The sequence below is a fragment of the Trematomus bernacchii genome, unplaced genomic scaffold (genome assembly GCF_902827165.1).
Source record: "Trematomus bernacchii unplaced genomic scaffold, fTreBer1.1, whole genome shotgun sequence".
Taxonomy (NCBI): Eukaryota; Metazoa; Chordata; class Actinopteri; order Perciformes; family Nototheniidae; genus Trematomus; species Trematomus bernacchii.
The window spans coordinates 8841161-8856135 of record NW_022987828.1 but is presented as its reverse complement, the minus strand read 5'-3'; the positions used below and the strand labels follow the sequence as shown (position 1 = coordinate 8856135).

At 42.5% G+C, this 14975-nt stretch overlaps 1 protein-coding gene across 1 annotated transcript in view; it reads right to left on the bottom strand.

Moving 5' to 3' along the window:
• zmiz1a (zinc finger, MIZ-type containing 1a) overlaps positions 1-13910 on the bottom strand; it is a 98259-nt gene extending 84349 nt beyond the window's left edge. Inside the window, 1 exon segment of the mRNA XM_034152074.1 lies at positions 13733-13910. The gene's annotated coding sequence lies outside the window, so the exon portion shown is untranslated.
• Positions 13911-14975: the final 1065 nt, after the last annotated feature.

The window sequence follows — 14975 nt, the reverse complement described above, 5'->3', positions numbered from 1 at the left end:
AGGCCTGCCCGGTCAAAGTCATGAAGGACGCGATGTGCATCAGCCACACGCACAAAGAGCCTTTACACTGATGTTCCCCTTTAAAACGACCACAAGGTTGAACACACTGCTGCATGAGCACGCTAAGATGCAAAAACACACACACATCGGAGTCAGCTAGGGTTTACTGCTTTGGACTGACTTTAAGGGATCGGCCTTTCTATCTCAAAGTCCACCCCCCAGCAGAGGTTACACTGTGTAAAATGTACTTGTATCACTGCAGCAACTCCTCTTACAATCCCACAGCCACATAAACATCTTACACACACATCAGACTGCACGAGCGCAGCAGCTAAGTGATAGCAGGTATGATAGAGTATTCCTAATTACCCATCAAGGTGGTTTTGACAGGGCTGTATGTGCCAGTGATCTGTGTCATGGCGCAGTGCCAGCAGCAACTTGGTTCTGTTTGATATGTAGCTGCATCCGAGTAGCGGGTTGTACACCGGGAGAGCTGCAGTGGCACTCTTTCACTTTCTCTCCCTCCCTCCCTACTTCTGCCCCCCCCCCCCCACCCCCAGACTCGCACTGTCCTGTTTCACTGGCCCGACCTTGCTTGTCATCAGTATAAAACACCTTTTTCTTGCTGCTGCATAACAGGCACACAGAGAGGATACTAAGAGGATCCTACTTGTCTCGAGAGTTCTGGTGCAGGCTCTGCTTTTATTTAAACAAGGAAAGGATGTTTACATGCAGTGCTAGGATTATCATTTGCTTAATGGAATAATGGACAGACAGAAAAACATATTTTATTAGCTCTCTGAGGTTGTAAAGCACTGTGGAGTGTAACATAGCTTTGAGATGAATGCTAAAGCAAGCTTGCTTACTTTAATAATGTTAATATGCTGACGTTTAACAGGTATTGGTTATGGTTTACCATGTTTACCGTCCATGTTAGCGTTACAACATTTTTGAACTACTACGGTACTTAACACAAAATACAGCTGATGCTAATGGGAATTAGGGCTTCATAATTATTACTGAATTAATCACAATCACAATTACCTACCATGGCCAATACCTACCATGATTTAATGAACATAATCCACTTTGATATTGTTATAATATTTCATATTATGTTTCAAATGTGTGTTACTAAATGTTGTAGCTTCAGAGTAGAAAAGTTATCAACAACAGAGAACAGACGGGAATAATTGCACTGAATTCATCCGCGAGAAAAATGAAAACAATTTGCTGGTTTAATCTTTTCTCTGTTTTATATTGTTGAAAGATCTTCTTTAAAGATCTTTGGGTTTTGTAGAAAAAACAAGCACCATGAAGATATCACTTTCAGCTCCGACATGGTGTTTTGACAGTTTAAAAAAAAAAAAAAAAAATTTAAAATCATGAAATGGTTAATCTATTAATCAAATATAACTTGACTAATTGTAGATAAAGCTGAAGTGTGCAGTCACTAATGTTATGAGATTCATCATGACAGTGCACAAAAAAAAGAGTGCATTTCACAGTGTAAACATACTGTGAGACCTGGCTATTATACTGTAAGTGAAAAGAATGAATGCACAGAGCGAGCCAGCTAATATTTGCTGTGTCAATGTTATCTGAAATGTGCAGTTTTTTGTATGTCTTTTAAAGTGTATATAGGCGTTTAAGTTTACATTACATTAAACTAAAGCAGCGAGGCTATTGAAGGGCTGCATATTATACATTGCATACGTAGAATAATACATAGTAACCTACTTAGTATAACCTCTATGTAATGACCTTATGTAAACATCTATTTCCCTTACTGTTCTCTTCACTTGACAAAGCATTTACATGCAGATCATGGAGCCATCATGGGTTTGGGCTCCTGCCAACTAAGTGTCACAGGTCAATTCTCTTTTAAAAGATAACAGCCGTGTCTACCATTGATCTAATCTGGGCCCGATTTCCATCTCAGAGACTTATACTAAGTAAACAAGATGTTAAGATATTCCTTTTGACAGAAGACGTGTGTCATAAAGGGGACTAATCTGCTCGTCACACATGCTACCCTTTTACTCTATGACTCTGCTGACTCACGTGAGACGAACTGAATCAAAGCAGCTTCAGATTCACTGAGTCAGGATGGGCTTTGTAAAGTATTCCAGAGGCTTTGAGTTAATCAAATGGGCTAACTGCTTCATCTTAAAGGACCAAACCAATGGATTTGCAAGACTCAGGACCTTTAAAACGCGAGCATTTTGGGATTATTGTACTACGTGCCTTGTTTATTGTATTAGGACTTTTATAGCCACTGAAAAACGACACTTACTTATCACCAGCCTTTTTTTAAAGCACACCAAAATGTTATATTCCTATTTTTATTCCTTTCCCTGCCTTTTAGACAGCCTTTGGTGCCGATGAAATAAACTTGAATATGAATTTCAAGACAGTAAAAACTTATTTTAGATACCATTGTAACCTTTATGCCTTTTTTCAAAGTTGCTCTACAATTGTTTGGTATCTTAGTTGCAACCAGGAACAATTTTCAAAACTCTCCAACATCTGAGAGCTGACAGTTGATCGCTGACAAGCTTTGCACTACTGACAAGCTTTGCACTACTGACAAGCTGTGTTGTCAGGAAATCAAATCAAAATGGCAAGTGAGTAAACATGGAAGTGAAAAGGAGCATGTGAATTGAGTTGTTTCTTGCTTTACAAAGGTTGCTCTCAAATCTCAGATGTTGTAGGAACTTCAAACACACGAGCGGGAGGAGATTTGTACCTTCTGCTGTCGAATGCATCACTGCGTTCAGATAACTTAAGGGAAACATTGAACTGAATGGAGTTTGATGGATCTGATATCCCATTTAAGTTTCAATTCCCTGCAAGTTAAAGTAAATTATTGATGAAATGAATCGAAACACATTGAAGCCTAGAAGGTAGACAGACCATCAGAAAATGTTAGAACATGTATATTAAATAAAGTGCAGGATTTTTGTAGTTTGTAGGAATTTTCCCATGAAGTAGGGCTGTGCAATTAATCGTATTTTAATCGCAATCACGATTTTGGCCTGCCACAATTACGAAAACAACATAATCGAAAAAAACAATTATTTTGCTTTTGTGACATATTTGATCCAATTAATTTTGGTCTCATTTATTTGTATTTATCATATTTATATATGTTTAGTAGCTTGTGGAAGTGCGCTCCAAAATATTTGTTGATCTTGTTTATTGGTATTTATTATTTTGATATTATTTATTTAAATGTATCATTTATTTTATTTATTTTTGTATTGGTTTTTCAGTTGAATTATACGTTCAGAGTAATCAACAGTTAAAAAGATACTTTTCAAATTATTATTTGTATTTGTTTTAAAGTTCAATAAATGGATTTTTTCAAAGTCAATGAATAATCGTATTTAATAATCGTGATATCAATTATTGACCCAAATAATCGTGATTATGATTTTTGCCATAATCGCACAGCCCTACCATGAAGCTAAGCATTTACCAGTCTTGTCACATGAACTCACCTGTTTTGAGGGCAAATCTGCCACTCCAAAACCAATAGATGTCAAAACTCTGAGTGCGATCAATACACAGCCATTAATCTCTCAAGAAGGTATGTGAAATATCAAACTTGGCAACCGCTGTGCATGTCAATCCACACTTACACTCTTACTAACACAACCGAGCTGCCGCAATTGACAACCTTTTATTCATTCTGTCATTAGGTTCGTCATTAATGGTGCGGCCCCAGGCTCAAAGATCCAGTTTAACTGTCAAAATCCTTCATTCATTCGATCCACTGCGCACCGTTGCAGCTGACAAACAGCCAGATGAAAGCGATGTGTGGCTCTGCTCTCTGCACCTGTGAGTCTAAGAAAGAGCTTTGTCAGGAAGACGTGGGACACTGCCAGCACCATTTGACTTATTCAGTCCAAGTGACAGACGTCTCCACATAGAGACAACAGCTTAATACCATGGTGTGTGCATTTCTGTGAGATAGACGGATTCACATAGCGCCACATAAAGACCAAAACACTGAGATAGAGCTCTCAGATTGTCTCCCGTGATATCTGGACGGGCTGCTGCTACTCTTCATGACCCCGATGCTTTGAGCCACAGATCAGATCAGGGACACAGTGCGACAGATGTCTGCCCTTGTGCTCTGTTCCAGGCACGAGTGCTGCTGGCACACACACCAAAGAAAAAAGGAGGGAGGCAAAAGGAGAGAACAGGGTGGGCACAGAGGAAGCATGGTGTGAAAAAGGAGTGGAGAGAGAAGAGACAAGAGAGGGAGAGGACAAATGCAAGGAGAGGGAGTTTGCCCTCGGAAATCAGACGTCACACCGCGCAGACTTCATCGGCCGGATGAGATCTACTCTGTCATGTTTCTGTCAGACAGCTCGGTCAAAGAATGACACTACAAGTTTAGACACACCTCAAGCTTAAGACACTCTCCCTGACTGACCTGAGGGAGGATCAGGAGACCTCACATGCACTTTTAAATAGGTTCAGCACAGGCAGGGAGGGAGGATGGAGCACTCTTAATAACAATCTTCTGCAGCAAACACACCATCCCTACTTCTGAATCTACAGTAGGAAGCCTGATCAAACTAAAGAAGTGTTCAGAAGCTATTGATGCTTCTATACACAACTCATCATACGACCTCCGCACAATGACTCCACTTTTGCTTTGAGGAGCAACACGCAAAAAAGAGGATGAGAAGAGAAAAGAATGGAGCTAATTATAGCCTCACAGCAGGATGGCCAGAAACAAACTTGATTATCATCATCGTCAAGAAGGCACAAAGGAAACCTGCCGCCTCCCCCCTTCCACCACAATCCAATAGAGAGGCTTTTAGCCTTCGTAATGATTTACAAAGTGACAAGTCAAACAGATTTACTGTGACAGCCTGAAAGGGACCAGCACGAACACTATCATTGCTCACGTGACCAGACCTCCTAGCCCTTCTCCTTTTCCCCTTTCCTCTGCCACCTCCCCTCTCTCAAGCCCCCACTCCCGCCTGTTTCAGGGGACAGCGAAGAATGAAGCTGGCTCAATGGAGGCAGGCAACAAGCCTATTCAATTCCCCCCCTCGCTCAACACGAGCCCCCTTCAAACGAGAGGGAAAAGCTCTGCTTTGTGGAAGTTAGTTACTTAAAGCGACAGCCCCCCAGATAAGGATCTGGTCACGGAAAACTTGTGGCACGGAGTAAACGGAGATACCTTTGTACAATTTTAACACCATTACCCTAAGGTTTATCAGACTTAATGAGCCATGAATGTAAGGTGACATTTCCAGCTTGCAGGAGCAGCTGACAACATTTCTGCAGCAGCCTTGGCCCTTCCAGTGGCCATGAAACACAATTAAATAACTTATTAATCTGCAGAGGAGGATCATTAAAAATGGAAAACATTAGGAAATTGCTGCACCACACTTTTTTTGAAATAAAGAAAGTGCTCTTTCTGCGTGTGTTCTCCATCCATATTCACAGGAAGGTATCTTTTGTGTACTGAGTGACAGAATCTACAATTGACTTTCATATCCGTAGCCTTAAAATATGGAGCAAATGTTCGAGTCCCTCCAGGCCAGAGACGCTTTGCCTGGTGTAGTCATCATTTTTCCCCATTCTCCGTTTTCTGGAAGGTGAAAAACACCTTGGCTGTTCCGAGCTTTGAAAACAGAGCCACCCCTAAAACCATCAGGGCTGGCGGCAGAGGGATGTGTGCAGAGAATTCTCAAGGAGCGGAGACCCTCGGGCTACGCAGATTCAGTTTCCCCCTTTCTGGCTTCCAAAAACAAAGGAATTCCACAGAAAATCAGGGCAGGACCTCACCCCAAGCCACCGCTGCGGTTCCCACCCCCCAACCCCCAAACCCCCCCTCCCTCTCTTGCTCTCACTCTCACAGACACAAACACACACACAGAACAGCAAAGGTGATTCCATGCAACCATCAATAAGACACACCTCCTCTCTTGTTAAACAATCATGTTGATTTGATATCTTGGGAGACATGGCTACAGAGACCTGACAAGGAGAAGAGGATGGGGGTGTGATGTGTGTAATTGTGTGGGGGGAGGTAACATACAGTTTGTCTGTCTGCTGTTGTTGTTGACCAGCGATTATCCATTCAGACATTTCTCCTTCAGACTGTAGCCACAGATATTGAGTAATAGCCTCAAGATGTGGCAGGTCTGGCTGTGGTATGGAAGCCCCCCCCCCCCCCCCCATTTCCCCTTCTCATCCAAATATATGAGTCACACATGAAGCGTGTGATGTCCTCACGTGTATCTTTAACAATATCAACACATACCATTCAGCATCCACCCAGCTCCCACTGGGGAGTCAAGTAAAGGTTACAGGATGGCTGTGAAAGCAATATGGCAGCTGAGATGTGTAATAAGTGTATTAGATTCTGCTAATATATGTAATCTGAACTAATGGGTGCTTGTTGGCATAGCAGCAGACAGAGGAGCTATTAACACAACCTCTTTCTACTGGATGTTTTACTTGGAAATTGACTAATTCTACTAGATTTTCTTCAAAATAAACGTTCCCAATGAGTGTACTTAGAATTAAAACAAGACTAGAAGTCCTCAGCCATGCTAGCGGCACTGAGTTCAGCATTTGGGAGATTACGAAATGTTTTCCGTACAGATCATCTCTCTTCTCTTCTTATCACTAAACAATAAAACTGTGTTTTGGAAGTGCAAACATAAATAGAGCACCAGATCTGGATCTAATTAAATCAACTGCTCCTGCTCTTTCTACAAAATGTGAAGGATTCTAGAAACACAAAAAACGTCCCAATACTTGGATTTTCATTCAAATACATTTTAAAAAGCATGTGATTATCAGTTTTTCTCGGTCAAACACATTCTTAAGAACACAACACCAAGTGAGCATTTTGTGACAGCAACCCAGCATCCTTTAAAAATCATAAAACATAAGGACCCTTGCTGTTTTGTCAATAGTGTTTGCCAGATAATTAAAGAGCCCTGGGAGACAATGATAAACATTGTTTAGAGGCTGATCCCTGGCAAGCTCCAAGCAGTGTATCATTGCTGTCTCCGGAATACACACGATTAGCCTGGTCTCATTACTGATATGATAAACGACGGCTTCCACCCGGGCTTTGGTTTGCTGGGAGGACGTACTTGTAAGAGGGGGAGATTAGAAAAAAGTGGTGAAACACATTGCCCCTGTAATAGACCAGGGATAAACGAGGGAGATGGGTTATCTGCAGTGAGATTGTAGATAATGCATGTGATATTTGCAAAGTCAGGTCTGCAGCCAGTTATAGTACTTCCAACCATCCATTATCAATAAGATCACTGTTTAATAAAAGTAGACTTTATATTTTGTTACACCCCTCATCAAAGCTCGACCTTCCCTATCCCTGTTAAAGCTGTGAAGTTAATGCTGTAGCTCAGCCCCGGCCCACCAGCCCGTCTCTCTTTTCAGTCGGTGTATCCACACAGAGGTTTAAAATATGCCCCTTTATCTGGGCCGCCCAGGCGGGAAAATGAAAGGGATGTCAGTTCTCAGAACCCTGGGAAAGCGCCTGGCTCAACCGCCAGTGTCAAAACCGAGGGGAGGGCACCAGGCGGCCAAACACACTGCACAAAGTAATAGACTTTTTCTGTCACTGAGCAATGTTGAAAGGCAGTAAGAAAACACTCTTAGCAGGGGCAGTGGAGCTCAAGATTATATGCCAATATGATTTGAGGGGCTCTCCATAACAACCATGGCTGGTTTCATTGACGGACACGACCGAAAAATCAACATCTAGCGTACAGCTTTCCCCCTGCTTTAAAACGTATTTGTATGATCCTCTTTAAAGACAACTGAAATCTACTACTCATCAATATCCACCATATGTTAGCCTTTGCACTGCATGCATGCATGTGTAGGAATTAGTGTTGTGTGAGAGCAAATACTGCACGACTCTCTCTCCGCATCATAACTGACATCGCAGGCGAAGAATAAATGATGTCCCTTTGCATTAGCAAATCCTGGTTAATTTACTTTGTCAGAAAACAAGGAAGTATGTATCCCTGGAGGCCATGTTGGAGACAATTCGACCGCCTTCAGAGAATCTCTGCCATCACTCTCTCCATCTCCCACGCAACCTCTACCAGAAAATCAACATCACCACGCACACTCCGAGAGACTGCCTACTAGACAAGAGACTGTTTATAGCGCAAATGATATTATAAACATAGCATGTGGCATCTTATCTTTAGAAAAAGGATCATTGTAGGCTATGAGCAAGGAGGATTTGATAACATGCTGTGTAGAGGGTAGGTACAACTAAGAATCTTCTTTAAAATGCATTGCAGTTGTTTGAAAACATAACAGGTTTTAACGTATTGACTCAACACAGCAGGTACATCTATTTGCTGGGCTGGTTTGACTAATAACTGGCATGAGCTCAAGCGCTGGGCAAGCTGCATGAGAGTGAGCGTGAGTACAGTCCTGAGTGGCTGTCTGGCAAATGAACCCATGTGGGATGCTGTGTAAGGTGTGAAGACCTCTTGGAGGAGGCTGCAGTCTGCGCTGGCTTGCAGGCATGCTCCAGTATCAGGAGAGACAAGGCAAACACAGCAGATCAGCACTGAAACCGTAAACCTACTGACCCAGCATGAAGAGGGAGAGGGGACTAATTAGGGACTGTACTTACAACTCAAAAGGAGAAGCAGAGGAGAGGAGGAAGGAGGAGGGAAGGCACACACAACACACACACAGAGGGCGCAGTTGGAGGATGTGGACAATGAGTTTGTTTAGCTTAAACAGGATTTACAAGCCAAACAGACACACGCCAACGCCACTCACTCAGACACATACTATCTCTTTTCTTCTCCATCGCTACCCTTTTCTCTCAGAAGCGCCTAAACAACACAGAGCTGAGACAGACTCTGTGAGGATTTCATCAGCAAAAAAAAAAGTGAGGGTAATTGCTTGCGATGGTGAGAAGTCCTGAGTGCAGGCGGCAGCGGTGGGCGAATGGATTGATGGATAGAGGGAACATTTTGTTCCTCCTGTGAGGGCTACGACTCTCATATTGTTCCTGGTGAGGCCGGGTGTCATTTATGATTCAAGGGCCCCAGCCTCGCGATGGATGGGAACGAGACATGGACATTGTGACGTTCCATGCACTCGTTTCTCAAAGAACATCAAATCAAACATGCATGAGGCGGTGACAGGGGTGGGCCAGCAACTTCTCTATTCACTTTCTCCCTCCTTGCACTCCGTTTCACTCTCTTGTCTTGGAAAAAAAAGCACTTAGAGGACTGCGTCTCCCTAATGTTGGGAGAGCTCAAGGTTGAAGTGACTGTTCTTCAGAAACAGGAGTTACTTTGATGTTGCTTACATTATGCCACTTAAACAGATAGACTATCTCTAAACAACACATAATCCTTTCAATGCAAAACAATATTTTGCACGATTTAATGCGAATAACTACACACCAAATCAGCCAATGTCGGTTTTTCACTAGTAGGCAGCCCCACTCTGATTGGCTGTACTGCCTTAAAAAAAATCAGTGCACAAGAAGAGATTCAGGGTGTTTCTCAATCGCGAGTACGCTTGCTTGGTAGCACATGTCTGCCGAGCATCTTGCTTCAGAAGCGAGTCAAGAATACTTCCTGGCATTCGGAAAACGAAGTGTGGAACACGCTAGCAAGTGTGCAGGTGTGCGTCATATGAGAGGCCCCGCCTTACATCTTCCGCCACAGATTTGGGGAAATTGGTCCGTGCGCAAAGCATTGTGGGGATTTTAAGACCGCGAAGTCTACTCATGTGCAGCCTCGATATTTCTCCAAACGGAGTACGCCGGGCTCGGTAGATTTCCAAGTATGCTGGAGATTGGAACAGTACTTCGGCGGCACTCGATGACGTAGTATGCTTGAAATAGTGGCTCTGAAGCAGCTTTACTCGCGATTGAGAAACACCCATAGACGTGGTGCAAAACACTCAGATTGCTAAAGTCAAGACGGCACACACAGAAGGGTCTACTTATTCTCATCTGATCATTTCAATACACAAATATTTTGCAACAACATGGCCATCTGGTCAAAAGCTAATGGTGAGCAAGTGTGGTGTTAAAGTGTCTGCAAACACTGCTTTGATTTAATGTAGGCCCTATGTATTAAAACACAGTGGATTAACCCAGTCCTATATTCCTGGTTTCCATTTTTATGATACATGCTATTTGGCCAATGGCTGAAGTCTGTGTTAAAGCATGAGTTTGATCAGGTGATGTGAGGCAATGTGAGGCGATGCAACACTCAGCGTCAGTCGCTGCTAGTTCTTGATGTGGGTTTAGTGTTTCTGGGCCTTAACAGCACTGTCCCTGTTTCACCGACCTGATAGTAGCTCAGCACAGCTACTGTATAGTCTTTTACAGTTGGTGAACAAACAATTCTGTTTGCTGCTTCCTTTGAGGTTATATGCTTTGCTCTAGGTCTGAGCATTATTTACAATGCCTCTCCTGACTTTCTCAGCCACCTCGGGAGTCTCAACCAACCCGCCACAAGCCAAACCACAGTGCAAGGTTTGCAGCTTGAAGGACAGTGGTGACAAGCATGTGGCATTGAGGTTTTTTTATCCCTGCGCCTCACGTTGGCCTACTTTGACTCTCTATACCAAACTGATGTCATCACAGTCAGTCGGCTGTATGAGTTACATCTGCTGGGTGCTTCATTTTCTCTTTATTAGTTCCACTGCAATTACCAGATTGAAGAGAGCTTAACTGCAGACTTATGGGTAGAATTACATCAAGGTTTAGGAAGTAGTTAAGTGTCTGACACAAGGGCACAACCTCAGCGCAAACTGAATGTTTCAGGTTCTAACTCCCTCTAAGCCCTTTTTCTGAAAATTAGTCTATAAATTGCTTTGAGGCAACACTAATTTTTCCTTATAAAAATACCAAAATAGGCACACATTGAAAACAAAGGCTCAGTCTAGATGAAAAGTGCTGCCAAGTCGCACCACAAGTGAGACAGAAAGACAGAAAGACAGAAAGAGAGAGAGAAAGAGACAGAAACAAAGGCTGACTTCTGCTCGGGACACAAGTGGGTGGGTTTTGGCTTATGGCGAGACACCAGTCTACTAAAAAAATCTGTGTCAAGTGAACAGGCTGCAAGTATTTCACAGCGTTCCTCGAACCAACATGAACAGTTAGATGAAATGTCAGGCTGTCAAAACATTGATTAGCGTTCGCCAGGTTTTAAGCACTTAGCAGGCTGCAGCTGTGCCGACACACAGTAAATAGCAGCAGAGACGGTGCAACTTGGTAAATTGCTGAGTAACAAAAGCTAATTACTCAGACACGAGTAATTGGTTGTTTTTCCTGTAGACACTTCTAAGCAGTTTTAGTATGGAAGTGCAAAGATAGGGAGTGTGTACACTCACTACTGGAAGAAATGTGAAGAATGACAACCTTGAGTTTGGATAATAGCTGCATGTGTTCGAACCTGATACTTGAATTTGTGATTTAACTTGTTGCAGCCCGATTTATTCAAGATAACTGTTTATTGTAATCATTAATTCAAATATTGTACAACCATATTGGCTTTTACTGAGGGTAATCTCTCCATTCTGTTGCCTTGTTTGGTTTAGGGCACAAGCATACTGTTGCATATAAACATACATCTTATTCCTCATGTTTAGCTTTCACTTGTAGCGCTGCCAGTGCATGTGTTGTCTTTTTGTGTCTGATTATAATTTTCGCTATTTTCCCAACTGATTTCTGGCATCATCTCCCACACATTATGCTGTAGAGGGCCAGAAGATCCATTCTCAGTGAACATACTTGCTTTTGCACCCAAGCCAGCACTTTCTTAAAGAGCCTACATTTGATTTGAAAGTGAGTTTACTGGAGCCTTTAGCCTGTTTAGTGAATCAGACACTCTTCTGTCTTGTCTCACAGCCTGACTGGCTAGCTGGTTGCAGAGAGGCCCCAGGAGGGACAACAGAAGGAAAGAAAACTCTCACATACACACACACAAACACACATACATCCAAGTTTCAAACAGTTGCAGATGGCTTTAATTCCTTGCCCTCTTTCTTTCACAATTTATCAGGTAAACCACTGTGAACGAGCGTGCCTCCTTTTCATGCTTTGCTGAGATGACTTAACACTGCTTTGGTTTGTCAGGGGAATATTAAAAAAAAGCTACAAAGCACTAATTAATGTGGTGCCGCTGACAAGTGTTGCTGCTGAAACAATTTCATTACATCACCAATTTAAATTACCAAAGAGGGAGACACTGTAGGGTGCACCCATCCAAAGATCTGTTTACACGCTTTCTTTAACCAGAAGAGGACACAATAATGTGAACACCTGCAATCCAATGCAAGACTCGTGCAATAAAAATTCACTGTGTTAATCCCATAATAACTAATTTTTAGTTGAGACTGTGTCAGATTTCTAAGGAAACTGATTTCTGAGGCGTTTAAACAGATTTCCTGCGGGTGGTGACAGTATCTCTGCTTGTTATCTCACCTGCATAATGATAACAGGATAGTAGCACAGTCACAAAGATATGGTTGGAAATAGATATTGCAAAACTCCACGAGTGTTTAACAACAACAAAGGATTGCTGATTTGCTCCTTATCACGCTCCCTTTAACTTCAGCACCTTACTAACAAGGATAGAGGCTCTTTTTTCACCCCCTCCAAAAGTTTAGCTGTCCTGTGGAAGGGTAATGAAAGAGGGGCAGTCTCCTCCTCCTCCTCCCGTCAGGAGCCCCTTTTCTGCTGCGCTCTGCCCTGGCTGGCCTCACATCCAGATGGGAGGAATTTTTACGGGGAGGGTCCGCCAAAGTTAGGGCTGTGCTGAGTCAAGCAGCTCATCCACACTCCCCCTGTAGAAGGGGCTAAAAAATGTGGTACTGCTGTTCCCTGTCAGGGATTCAGATAGTTGCATGTCAGGGAAACCATGTGTGTGTAGACTAATTTGTACTGAAGCATGGGGGGTGTGTGCAGTGAATGTCGCAGGACATTACAGTCACACCTGGGCTAATAGTAATATTCACAGTGCATTAAATTCATTGTGAACGTAAATGTGGGTCCCATTAAGAGCCCCTGGGGGTCCCATTGAGCTCTCTGGGAGCCACTGATCTTTGAATGGACCCTGAGAGGATCAAATCAGTGCTATCAGTGCAGGTCAAGGTGGCAAATGTTGCATTACATGGTGTTGTTTAATAGAACATAACAGAGTAACAAACATATGGAAATGTCTGCTAATTGCAATACAACAGGTAGCCGAGTCAACAAACCCAGTCACACTACTGACTGTTAGCTAAGTGACATGTAGTCTCAGTTTAGCATCAACGCAGCCATCAGCTGATCCAGCGAGACAAGACATTCACCCACACATACACACAGAGAGCTGCAATCACAATCACATTACTGTCTAATGTGTTCCCGAAATGCATGCACCTATCATGCAATAATCCTGCGGACACACTGACTGTTTCGCTCCAGCGCAACTCGTCTACACAAGGCAGAAACGTGCAATACCCAGCACACACAAGCCTGGATATCACGCCGCGTAAACCACGCTCCGTAACCGGAATCTGCCCCCTTTTGACACGAGTTCATCAGCGGCTGTTAAAGGTTTCTAGGAGGTCACCCTATTGTTAGCAGGTAGTATCTGTCCAAGGGGAGGCAAGCCCCATCTTGAGCAACCCGCACACATATTCAAACCTCGCTTTGCAACAGAAAATAACCAGGCGCGAAACTTACTTTCAGCTCGGACCTCAGTTGCAAATCCGCGTAATGTTTCTCCAAACCTCGTGTTTACGGTGCTCCTCTCTCTCGCTCTCTCCACTTCACAAAGACGACATGAGAGCCCCGGAGACGGTGTGAGTGACTGACTGAATCAACTACCGTAGAGCACGGCAAGTTGAAGTGTCAGATTACACTGGCTATTCAGTTACCAGAGAGCCGTGCTCCGCGGTCGGTATGAAAATGCGACCTAGATTCCCGCGGAAGGACACCGAGTGTAAAGGTGTAAGTACAAGCTAATGGACTGCTAACAGCACGTTTCACACTGGAGCGGACCGCAGCACACAGCTCCGGCTATTGTCTGCTTCTGTAGCATTACAGCCGTGTTGAACACAGTGTCGTCAAAGCAGCGCCTCTGTGTTAATTCAACAGTAGTTTATATGTTTGTTTTGTATTATTAGTTTGAATAATGCTTAATGAACATTTGAGTAGAAATATATTTGGAATATACAGACAAGAGCGTATTAATAAAAACAATCATATAAATTAGACGCAATATCCTATTAATTACATAATTAACAACACAAACAATAATATTGGCTACATCCACGGCAATATCATATCAATAACATGGTAAACAACATCCTTTTCTTATTATAAGGATTAAAATAAGTGTTATTAATAGTAATTATACAAATAAAATACAATAATAATATTTGTTTTATGGTAATGTTAAAATAATGTTAAGTGCCCAGAGTCCCATTTTTTTTTCTTTACAATTTTTTCAAAACCAAAATATATTTAAGTTTGTATTTGTTTCAAATTTGAAGGATTATTTGATGGATTTATGTATTATCAATGTTGTTGCAGGTTTATTTTCGGTCAATCAACTAATCAATTAAACTGAGCTCTAAACAACAGTAATATGTGTTTATGGTTAATGGATATTATTTGTTCTTATTTTATAGTTAACAAATAAACTACTAATAACTTAATAATAAGGTTTTTAAATGATTGTGATATTGCTATTATTATTATAATTATTATTATTATTATGGTTTTAAGAACTAGTAATATGAACCTATTACACTGTTCTTTTCTGCCCTGACTTGATTGACAGTTCACTAACAGCCTCCCACACAGTGTAAACCTCTGCACCCGGCGCACCGCTCCAGCAGGTCTGCAGGCGGGGCTCCGTGTTTTGCGGATGGCCGGTCTCCGGTGGAAGAATAACAAAGACGTGTTTGAGAGCAGCGGCAGG